At 36.2% G+C, this 11,387-nt stretch overlaps 1 pseudogene; it reads right to left on the bottom strand.

Moving 5' to 3' along the window:
* LOC110286001 lies at positions 1-1,148 on the bottom strand (annotated as a pseudogene).
* Between the last annotated feature and the right edge of the window lie 10,239 nt (positions 1,149-11,387).

Here is an 11,387-nt window from a genome sequence, read left to right as displayed (position 1 = left end):
TTATAAATAAGTCATTAAGGCTTTTTTGCCACATGCAAAACTTTTGCAAACACACGCTTGACTTCTTTGTTTCACATGCCTGTAGACCAGAGGATTCAGCATAGGGATGATCATGTTGTAGAACACACATGTGATTTTGTCAGTGTACATGGAGTGACTGGAGCTAGGCTGCAAATACTTGAATATGCCAGTCCCATAGAAAATAGACACTGCAGTGAAGTGTGAGGCACAAGTAGATACAGCCTTTCAATATCCAGAACTTGACTACATTTTAAAGATTATGATAAAAATAAATATGTAGGATATCCAAATAACTAAGACAGCACAATAAAAAGATATTGAAGCCCACTACATGAACAAAAACCAGCTCAAGAACATGTCTATCAAGCGGGGTGTGGTGGTGCACGCCTTTAATCCCAGCACTTTGGAGGCAGAGGCAGGCAGATTTCTGAGTTTGAGGCCAGCCTGGTTTACAAAGTGAGTTCCAGGAGACAGGGCTACACAGAGAAACCCTGTCTCAAAAAACCAAAAACCAAAAACCAAAAACAAACAAACAAACAAAAAAGAACATGTCTATCAGAGCAAGAGAGAACCATGACTGCTGGAATATCACAGAAAAAGTGATGCCCTACATTAGACCTATATAAGGAAAGAATGAAAGTGTCCCTAATGTGGATGGAGACATTCAGAAATCCACAGGTATAGGAACTTATAGAAAGACAGACACACTTTGAGTCATAGTGGTGGCATAGTGCAAGGGCTTACACACTGCTGAATAGTGATCATAGGCCATCGATGCCAACATGTCTATGACTTTCCACAGAAGCAAAGGCTAAAAAAAGAATGTCTGAGCAGCACACCAATTACATGAAATGATCTTGTCTCCTATTAGGAGCTCAGTCATGACTCTTGGCTTGACAACTGTGGAGTAAAAAAAACAAACAAACAAACAAGAGCAGATGACCTAGAAAAAAGTACATGGGCATGTGAAGACATGAGTCTAGGACAATCAGCAGGATCATCCCCAGATTTCCCACCAGGGTCATGGTGTAGATGATGAGAAATATGGTTAAGAGGGGAAGCTGTAGTCCTGGGTCATCAGTGAGTCCAAGCAGGAGAAAGTGTGTCACTTCTGAATTGTTCTCCATCACTGTCACTTTTAAATCATTAGATTATTCATAGATATTGGAAAAAAGAAGCATGACGATAAAGAAAGTGAATGAAAATAGAAAAGAATATGTGAAAACATATGACTCTGTTCAGCAAAAATCTGTACTTAACAATTGTCTGGAATAGTTCTTTCCCAAGTCGAATTAGATGTAGTAAATATACAGAGGGTATACGTGCTAGAATTTAAAGATTATTATTAATTACTTATATGATATATATACATATATATACATATATACATATATATACATATATATATATTGAGATTATTTAACAACTTGAAAAAAGTGATGTTTTTGCTTTCCTAATTCACTTCTGAGTTCAACAAAAGCTGAAATTCTCTGTTGCTAATTCCCAAAGACTCTTCTAGACAGAACTTTATATGTCACTCCATGTATACTATTAATTATATTAGAATTTGGTGATTGTTTTCATTTAAGTTATGGAGCGCAAGACATTCAGAAATTTATACATATTTTAAAGTATAAAATCAAGAGTTTGTTTCAGATTCTTGATTTTATTTAGCCTATGTTGATTCTCATGAGCATCAAAGCAGAATTTTAATTCAATTGGAGATGAGATAAATTATAATTACATGTGTACCTTGGCAGGAACTTACATAACTTTAATTTCAGCATTTTATTTTTGTTTCTATGCATATGCTCTTTGTTCAATTTTTTTGTTCTTGAAAAGAAGAATCTGGAAGAGGATGTGCTCTAAAATAAGTACTGTTTTGTTCTTGAAAAGAAGAGCCTGGAAGAGTGTACCCTCTAAAATAACTACTGTGGCTTGGAAATAACCACTTTTTCCCTTTATTGGTATCTATATTTTGGATTCTTGTCTAAGCAGACATTATCAGAAACTCTGGGATTTCTCTATTTTTTTTTCTGAATACCTCCACCTTTTCCTCCAGTCTAAGCAGCATTTGTGCTTAACATACCAGAGTTTTTTTTTTTATCATAACTCAAAAAGTATGACTTTCTTTCCCTCTTTTCTCCATCTCCTATAAACAGTTGCTAGAATGATAGTTTGACTGTGTTTTTGTGTTTCTCTCAAATTCTAACTTGTCCTCAAACTTCCTTCTGAGTTTATCTCTAAAGTATATTATTAATATGAGTAAGATGAAGAGGAAATATTGAATACTGAGGTAACAGGTATAGCATATGCTGCAGTCGATGTAGTGGGATAACTGGATAATGTCAATACCATCTGCCTGATGCAGTTATGAAAGGTGCAGGCAGATAATCATAATCTATAGCACACACAGAGTTTAAGTTCACTCATTATTATTTGGTCCACTGATCCAGAGCTATTGTTCCTGATGACAGAAATGTGAACCATAGAAATAATCCAACTTGAGGTATTATTGTGAATAGAAAACAAGATCCTATAAAAGGCAGTACAACATTGCTGTAACACATCAGTGAGTGTTACCATTAGTGTTATACTTGGATGGGAGAGTGGTCTGTTTTCTGTCCTGATTTAATTTAGTGTACGCTAGATATGAATCCTTCATCTACAGGTGATCCTCATCCTTTCTTTCTCATTTTGCCTTGCCTTCAATTACATCACTGAGTGATTATGCTATACAGCATTTCCCTATTTTTCTGAACACTGTGATTGCTGTTCTTGCAATTCTTTGTGACACAGTCTTCCTCATCTTCTCAGATCAAAGCCATACTTTTATTTTGCTAGAGCCTACTTCCATTAAATTATTCTTTCCTTCATACTGTCACACCATAGCAAAATCAATAACAAGAACAAAATGAAACTGGGCATTTATAGGGTTTTATTTATCTCACAGATCTCTTACCCATGTGAAAACATTTGGTATGATATGCCTCTCAAACAATAATAACATTAAAGCTTTGTATTGGTTTCCTTGAATACAGAAACCATCACTTAGGCTAGTTCTTAAACACTAGGTTAAAGCTATCTTTCTGCTTCAGATTTCAGAATTGCTGCAACACAAAACATGCTTTTGTTTGTATTGAAGCTTTTGCAAAAATATCTACCTTAAAAATAGTTATTCCCTACCCCAAGTCTCCTGAAAGTCTAGAAATTTTAGGTTATGAACTATTATTTTAGAGACTACTTTCAGAAAATATAGTCCACAATTAACAAGGATTGTACACATGAATGTGTAAATTTCTGTTATTTGTATTAATTTTTGTTTTATTTTCATTGAAGAGACTGGGAAATTAAAAAGTTACCAGATCTTGGGAAGTTATTATTTCACCTTGAAAAACATTCAGAGTATTTTAATCCTTATATCTACATTAAACTCATCATTGTCATACTATGTAATGATCATCTCTCTGTAACTATAACAAAAATGTTGAAAATGGATATATGATCATGAAACTTAGATTTTTTTTTTTTAATTTAGAAAGAATCACCTTACTCTTCGGGTTTTCCCTATGCTTCTTCATCACTAATAATAGGGATAAAAAAATCACCACTATTATGAATATCTTGCTTTTGTTTTGTTTTGTTTTGTTTTAATCACTATGTTAAGAGAATACCTAAACTTCCTAAAATAAAACTTTTTACCTTTGTATCATAAACTTCCACCAGTCTTTGTTTTAGGAAGCAATTTCTATAATCCCTTCTTCATTTAAAATATCTAACAGTAGTCACTTCTATCCTACTCCCTTTCTCACTGCCAATGTTTATTTAATATACATATAAAGCCATTAATTCTTTAGCAGAGGACAGTAAATCCAATAGTGTGAAATAATCATGTCAGCCTCAGAAAGCTGGATAAACAGTTCTTCCTCAGGGATCACACTAACATGTTCATGTTCCCTGAAACATGAAAACCAGAGGAAATAGAGGTAATAAGCATTGACTTTTGAAACTCTTTCAATTCTTCCTCTCTCAAGGATGGACCATACCTTTGCCTTACCTACAAAAACAAAAATGAGAAGACTGAATATCTCACAAATTTTATCCCTTGTGCCTTAGGAAAAAAAGGAAATATCTACATGACATCACAAAATTTAAATATGTCAATATAGCATTTATCTTCAAGCGATTTTTCTTAACCATGCATCAAGACTAGCAAAAGGTCTTCAGTCAAATTGTGTTCTTGAAAGTAATAACAGTGAATGCCATTCAAAGGCATGGATGAACTCTTTTGAAACATGACTCAAATCATATTACTATTTAAGTAGCTTATGCATGAGAAACCAGAAAATCTATGAAGACTTGGACACATCTGGAGATTTCTTTCATAGTAATACCTCTAGCTCCTAGTCTCCTTTCTAGGGAGGAAGCAATCATGTGCCTATGGGAAGTTCTAATTGAACTCAAAGGGTTATAAATAACAGTGGAATAAAGAGTTCATGAAGTTGAAAGACAAGATGAGAGGCATTGGGAGGAGTTGGAAGGTTGGGTTGAGGTAGATGGATATGCACAACATACATTATATCAACATATACAATTTCAGATATTATATAAAACATATAGTATTCATATACAAAAACACACTCATAAATATACACATCTTATGTCTGAATTTTCTTAAGTCCCAAGAGATGGAACCCATACCTGACACTGATTTTATGCAAAAACCAGAGCCTAAATATCCCAGCGACCTAGAGAAAAAAAACATACACTAATCTTCTAAATAATTAAAACTCCTATATTGACAAGAAGCTTAATGATATTCTGAATTACTCTTGCATATATGCTTCATTTAGCCATCTCTGGAGAAGCTTTATACTGTAGCAGTAGGTGAGAAATACATAGACCCATAGATATATATTACACACAGAAATAGACTTTGGAACTCATGTCTCTGAATGAGCTGTGTCTATCTACTTCCTTCACTCAGAGATAAGCAAACTGCTTGAATAGATATGCAGAAGGAGGTGGATACACAGAGATAAACTAAAACAACAAAACAATGCCCTGTAAAGACACTAAGAAAAGCAAACTTTTATGAAACCGCAATGACTAAAGCAGCAAGCACAGAGACTATACTAAATCCTGTGCATATATAATATAGTTTTCAGTTTTAATACCGTTATGGAAATTCTTAATATGTGAAGAAGTGGATGTTTTATTCTTGTTCCTGCTTTGGGGAATTTTAATTTTCTCTTAGGTTGTCTTTTTCCAACGTAGACATGATTACGACTGTTTGCATCTATTATGTTTTATTTTGCTGTGTTTTGTCATTATCTATTAGAAACCTTTTCTTTTCTAATGATAGACAGGAAGAAAGTGGGTCCAGATGGAAGAGAAGGTAGGAATGTACCAGGAGTAGTGGAGGGATGGAGCTATGTATTCAGAGTGTTTTATATGAGAAAGTAATATATATTTAATAAAATGAGGAAAAGAAAAACTCCTATTAAGCTATTAAAATAAAACAGCAAACAGGAAATTTAAACAAACCTATATATAACACCTAGAGAAGCAGAAACAATCTGTTATGTTGCACAACTATAAAGAGCCAAGGGTCAGATGATTTTAGCCAACAAATCTATCTAAAATATAAAGAAAAGTTAACAACAATATTCTCATTATTTCACAAAATAGAAACAGAAGAAACTGTTCAATTCATTTTATGAGGCCACAGTTGCTCTGATACCAAAAATATATAAAGACTTAATAAAAAAGAGATTTACAATAAATTTCTAGAATTTAGAATTCAAATTTAGAATAAATATTCATACATACTCTATTTAATACTTGCAAGCACAATGAAAGGACACAGCAAGAAGATCACCTAATGTCATCAAGTATGATTCATTCCAGAGATGCATGGTTGGTTCAATATAAAAAAAAAAGTAAATACACCATATAAGCAGGTGTAAAAGATACACACAATAATGTCACTTTTGCCTCTGACAAGATCCAACATTGTTTCATGATAAAAGCTCTGGAGATATTAGGAATAAAAAGACATATCGCAACATAATAAAGACAGTTTATATCAGGCCAAGTGTGGTAACAAAAAGGAGCCTGGGTAAATACTGGGGAGGGAGGACCCACATCCCACCAGAATTCCACCTATGCTTTGGACAGGCAGACACAGGAGGGCTCCCAGATGCTTTCTACTTAGTCCTGGGTGGGCATCCAAGCCTCTGACCTACTTGGTGGGGGCTGGACAAAGGGCAGCCCCCAAGACCAAAGGGAGCCCCAAGGTACACCCTGTATCCTGGGGTTATGGGAGAGAGGGCTTTGGGAAAAGAGGTTCCCATGCATGCGAGAGTGAGCACAGCCTTGGTTAGCAGAGACTATCTGTGGTTTTAGAGCTTTATTATGGAAAGACAGGGGGAAAGAGAGAAGATGAGAGAGAGAGAGAGAGAGAGACAGAGACAGAGACAGAGACAGAGACAGAGAGAAAGAAAGAAAGAGAAAGAGAGAGAAGGTTAGAGAAAAAGAGAGAGTAAGAGGGAGAGAGGGAGAGGAGAGGAGAGTAAGAGAAGGAAGGAGAGAAGTGAGAGAGCAAGGAGGGGTCAAACAGCCCCTTTAAAAGTGAGCTGCTATCTTTTCTGTTTCTAGGTAAGTGGGGAGGAGTTTAGCCTGAAGGTTAGAAGCTTGGGACATTGCCTAAGTGACTTCTAGCCATGCTTCTTTTGTGGGGACGGTGGGGGGTGGTAACTTAGGCAGGAGCCAGAGTTCCAGGAGACATGAGGGAACGCCTACCTTATCATGTAAGTGAATTATCACAATCACGTGTTGGAGACTGATATTGAGCCATAAGCCAAAGTTCCTCTCCCTTCTGGAGAGACTTCCGACCTTTTGAGAGATGTTGGAAACTGACACTGAGTCATAAGCCAAAGTTCCCCTCCCTTCTGGAGAGACTTCCGACCTTTTGAAATGACAGCTGACAGAACATTAAGATCAGATAATAGTAACTGCAAACATCCTGGGACGAACCACAGGATGTCCCCTGAGCTAAGAATAGATAGCATGCTCTTGGGCAGTTATGCAGAACCAGCCCCACCCCAGGGCTGAGGCAGGGCAAGTTTCTCCCTCTTTACTTCCTCCTTCTTACTGCTTATATTCTGTAACCTTGCTCACAATAAACAGACCTTAATAGGATTGTCTACTTGGTCTCCTCCTTCTTTTCTGCCCATTTCTCTTTCAGGCATGGTCCCCCTCAGACCCACTGAATAACTGGGCCCTGCTGGTTGGAACAAATGGCGCCCAACATGGGGCCCGAGATATGGACCCTCACCGAACAGAACCCATTTTTTTTTAAAAGGTCGCCACAATGAAGTCATTTTGAGGAGCACTCTCACCACTCATGAGAGAAAGTCATCCTCCATACGTTAACATTTCTTTGTCCTATAGAAATGGACCAAAAACTTTCTAAAGAGGCGAGCTTCATTAAGGATCTCAAAGCCTCTCTCAGGGAAAGAGGAGTTAGAGTTAAAAAGAAAGATTTGACATGTTTCAGTTGAAAAAAAAAAAAAAAAAAAACAGGGCAACTGAGAAAAGATTGTAAAAGTTTCTCGGGGAGACAAGAAGAGCATTACTTTGGGTCCCTGCCCATGTTGTGGCAAAGGAAATCACCGGAGAAGTGAATGTAAATCAAAGTCCCACAAAGATGGGACTCCATTCACTAAAGAAGCTGGTAAGATAAAACACTATGGAATTGCATGTTTCAGTTGTAAAAAACCGCGGCACCTGAGTAAGGATTGTAAGAATCCCTTGGGAAGCAAGAAGAACCTTTCTCCAGGTCTCTGTCCAGGCTGTGGTGGAGAGAACCCTGGAGGAATGATCTCAAATCAAAGTCCCATAGACATGGGACTCCGAGACTCACTAAAGAAGTGGGTAAGACAAAAAACTAAAGGGGCAGTCTCTTAGCCCCATTCAGGAACTGTGGACCTCGTTATAGGACACAGCCCCAGTTATAAGAAAAACTTCAAGTTGTAGATTCTGATACTTTAGGTAAAATTAACAGTTATGGTTAAAGTATAAAAAGAGACTTCATAAAGATCAAAATATAGGTCAATTCTTACTGTTACCTTACTTAAAACTTCCCAATCCTACATTGTACCAAAAATTCGTAGATAAGGTTTTATTGGAAGTTAGTATAGAGATTGTGTGTTTTCTCAGAAAATTGCCCTCAGATTAAATAAATTGGAAGTTTTGGATGGTTGCCAGAAGCTGTTAGAAAATTTTGGATTTTAATCTTGGTTTGACAAACTGCTTCTTACAAGCAGGAAATGAAAAAAGGATAGAGGAAAATAGATTTTAGAAGTCTCCCAGGGACAGAGAGAAATCGGGGGATGCCCTGTTTTATTATCTCTGGCCCCTACAGGAGAATTTCTCTACCCTCTTTGTATTGTCTATGTTTGGTGCACCACGTGTCAATCCATGTATGTTTTTGTTTCATTGTCTGTTATGATTGGATGTTTTGTGTTTCATGTTGGAAAATAAAAATGGCTAAAACTTTATCTGCTGATTCAGTGGAGCTCGAGAGTGGCCCACATTTTAGCCAAAAATCAAGCACAGCAGGAGAGCCACTGCTGAAAAACTGTTTTTAAAGTAAAGGAGTCTGCAACCTCTTAGTTCTAAGGCAAATAAGCTGATAGTTGGTTTTTTCCTAGAAAATTCTTTGCAATCATGATTATTGTGTCTAGCAAATGACAAAGCGCTTTTTTATCTTATAATTATAGCTAGAAAAATTAAAATTCTTTGATTGGTCTAAATGTATAAGATTCATGTAGCCACTTCATTTGGTTTTTGACTGGTCTTAAAGGTATAAATATGCTCTACATGTCTTCATCATAGAGTTTTAGTTCATAAGTTATTGGAGATGATTAAACAGGTGTAATATTAGTAACAAGACAGTTAGCTTTAAATTGGTAACTCAGGGTTGGAGTCTTTTAAACGTGTGGCATAAAGCAAGCCAAAACACTAGGCCTCTAAAGATACTTCTAATTGAGATAATATTTTATGTAATTATTTTCCTAGAAACTAGACTTATAAGAGATATGATTCAGAACAATGTCTCTTTAATAAAGCATTAAATTTTACACTGTCATGAATTCATATACAAACTGGCAGCCAAAATTCGTAATGTGAAAGTGTTTTTTCTAGTATTGATTTTAAAGAAAATAAATTGTTTAAAATTGGGTTTTGAGTTCCCAAAGTTGTAGATATTATTCTAATGTTACAAAAGTAACTTTAAAATTATGGTTAAAATTGCCAGTGTTCCATTGACTGCAGGTTGCAGTTTGATCACAAGCTTAAGATTTTTTACTCACCCATATATTGTTAATTAAGGTTATTACAAGAGTAATCATCTTATGAGAGTGCTAATGCAGCTCATTTCGGGCAACTGGCTGCACAAGCAAGGCAAACTTGTGTAGATATGTTTGTCTTTGTACATAGATTAGACCCTCAGACAATCAGTTTGGCTATGGTTGCTGCCTGGTAGGAGACTACAATACAAGCAATTTTTTCACAGCACTAAAGTTATAAAGAACATTTTAACTATAAGTCATCTACAAAACTGTCCAAAATTAGAGGTACAGACAGACAGTCAAATTGTTCTCCTAGAATCTGTCCTCATTGCAAGAGGGCCAAGATGCTCAGATTAAAATATATATATATATATATATATATATATATATATATATATATATACACCTTTGAGTTAATATAAAGCCCAGAGCAGCCTCAGGGAAGCTTGTGCAATGTCTCTTGTGTTTTGCAAACACATATGTAGCATGGAATGACCTTGTCTGACATAAATGAGAGGCAAGGCTCTTGGTCCTGTGGAGGCTTTATCCCCCTCCCTCCCCCAAGGGATGCTAGAGTGGTGAGGCAGGAATGAGTGAGTAGGTGGAGTAGCAGGCTCTTGGTCCTGTGGAGGCTTTATCCCCCTCCCTCCCCCAAGGGATGCTAGAGTGGTGAGGCAGGAATGAGTGAGTAGGTGGAGTAGCAACCTCATAGAGGAAAAGGGGATGTAGGAGAAGGGCATTTGGATGCGGGGATCTGTGGAGGTATAACCAGGAAGGGGATATCATTTGAATGTAAATGCATAAGCTAATAAAAAATTTCCATTGTCATAGTGCAGAATTCTATCAGTCCTTCAAGAAGACCTAATACTAATACTTCTCAAACTATTTCATAAATAGAAACAAAATTGTTACCTAATTCATTCTATGACGACATGTTTTCACAGATACCTAAGCCACAGAAAGACACAACAACAACAACAACAAAAAGAACTTCAGACCAATTTCACTCATGAATATAGATGCAAAAATACTCAATAAAGTTCTTGCAAAATGAATCCAAGTACATATCAAAAAGTTCATTCAACATGAGCAAGTAGACTTCATCCCAGGGATAGAGGGATGGTTCATTATGTGAAAATCCACCAACTTAATTCACAATGTAAACAAACTTGGGAAGAATCACATGATCATCTCATTAGATGTCTTCAACAAAATACAATAGCACTTCATATCAAAAGTCTTGGGAAGGCCGGGTGTGGTGGCGTACACCTTTAATTCCAGCACTCGGGAGGCAGAGGCAGGCATATTTCTGAGTTCAAGGTCAGCCTGGTCTACAGAGTGAGTTCCAGGACAGCCAGGGCTACACAGAGAAATCCTGTCTTGAAAAAAAAAAAAAGTCTTGGGAAGATCATGAATTCAAGACTCATGCCTAAACATAATTAAAAAAATATGGCAAACTACTAGCCAACTTTAAATTAAATGGAGAGAAATTTAAAGCAATCCCACTAAAATTCGGGATAAGACAAGGATACCCACTCATTCCCTATTTATTCAATATAGTTTTCAAAGTTCTAACTGGAGAAGTTACACAAGAAATGGAGGTCAAAGAGATCCAAATCAGAAAGGAAGAATTCAAGACATCACTTTTTGAAGATTATATGTTAGTATGCATAATCAGCGTGAAAATTTCCACCAGAGAATTACTACACCTGATAAAAACAAACAAACAAACAAACAAAAATTCAACAAGTAACTGGATATAAATTAACTTAAACTAATCAGTAGCTTTTCTCTACACAAAGGATAAACATGCTGAGAAAGAAATTAAGGAAACAGCCTTCACAATAGTATCTTTGTGTAAATCTAACAAAGCAAGTGAAAGATATATATGACAAGAACTTCATGTCTCATTCTTTTCTTTTCTTTTCTTTTCTTTTCTTTTCTTTTCTTTTCTTTTCTTTTCTTTTCCTCTCTTCTCTTCTCTTCTCTTCTCTTCTCTTCTCTTCTCTT

This window comes from Mus caroli, chromosome 19, assembly GCF_900094665.2.
Source record: "Mus caroli chromosome 19, CAROLI_EIJ_v1.1, whole genome shotgun sequence".
NCBI lineage: Eukaryota > Metazoa > Chordata > Mammalia > Rodentia > Muridae > Mus > Mus caroli.
This window is presented reverse-complemented; position numbering and strand designations above follow the sequence as displayed.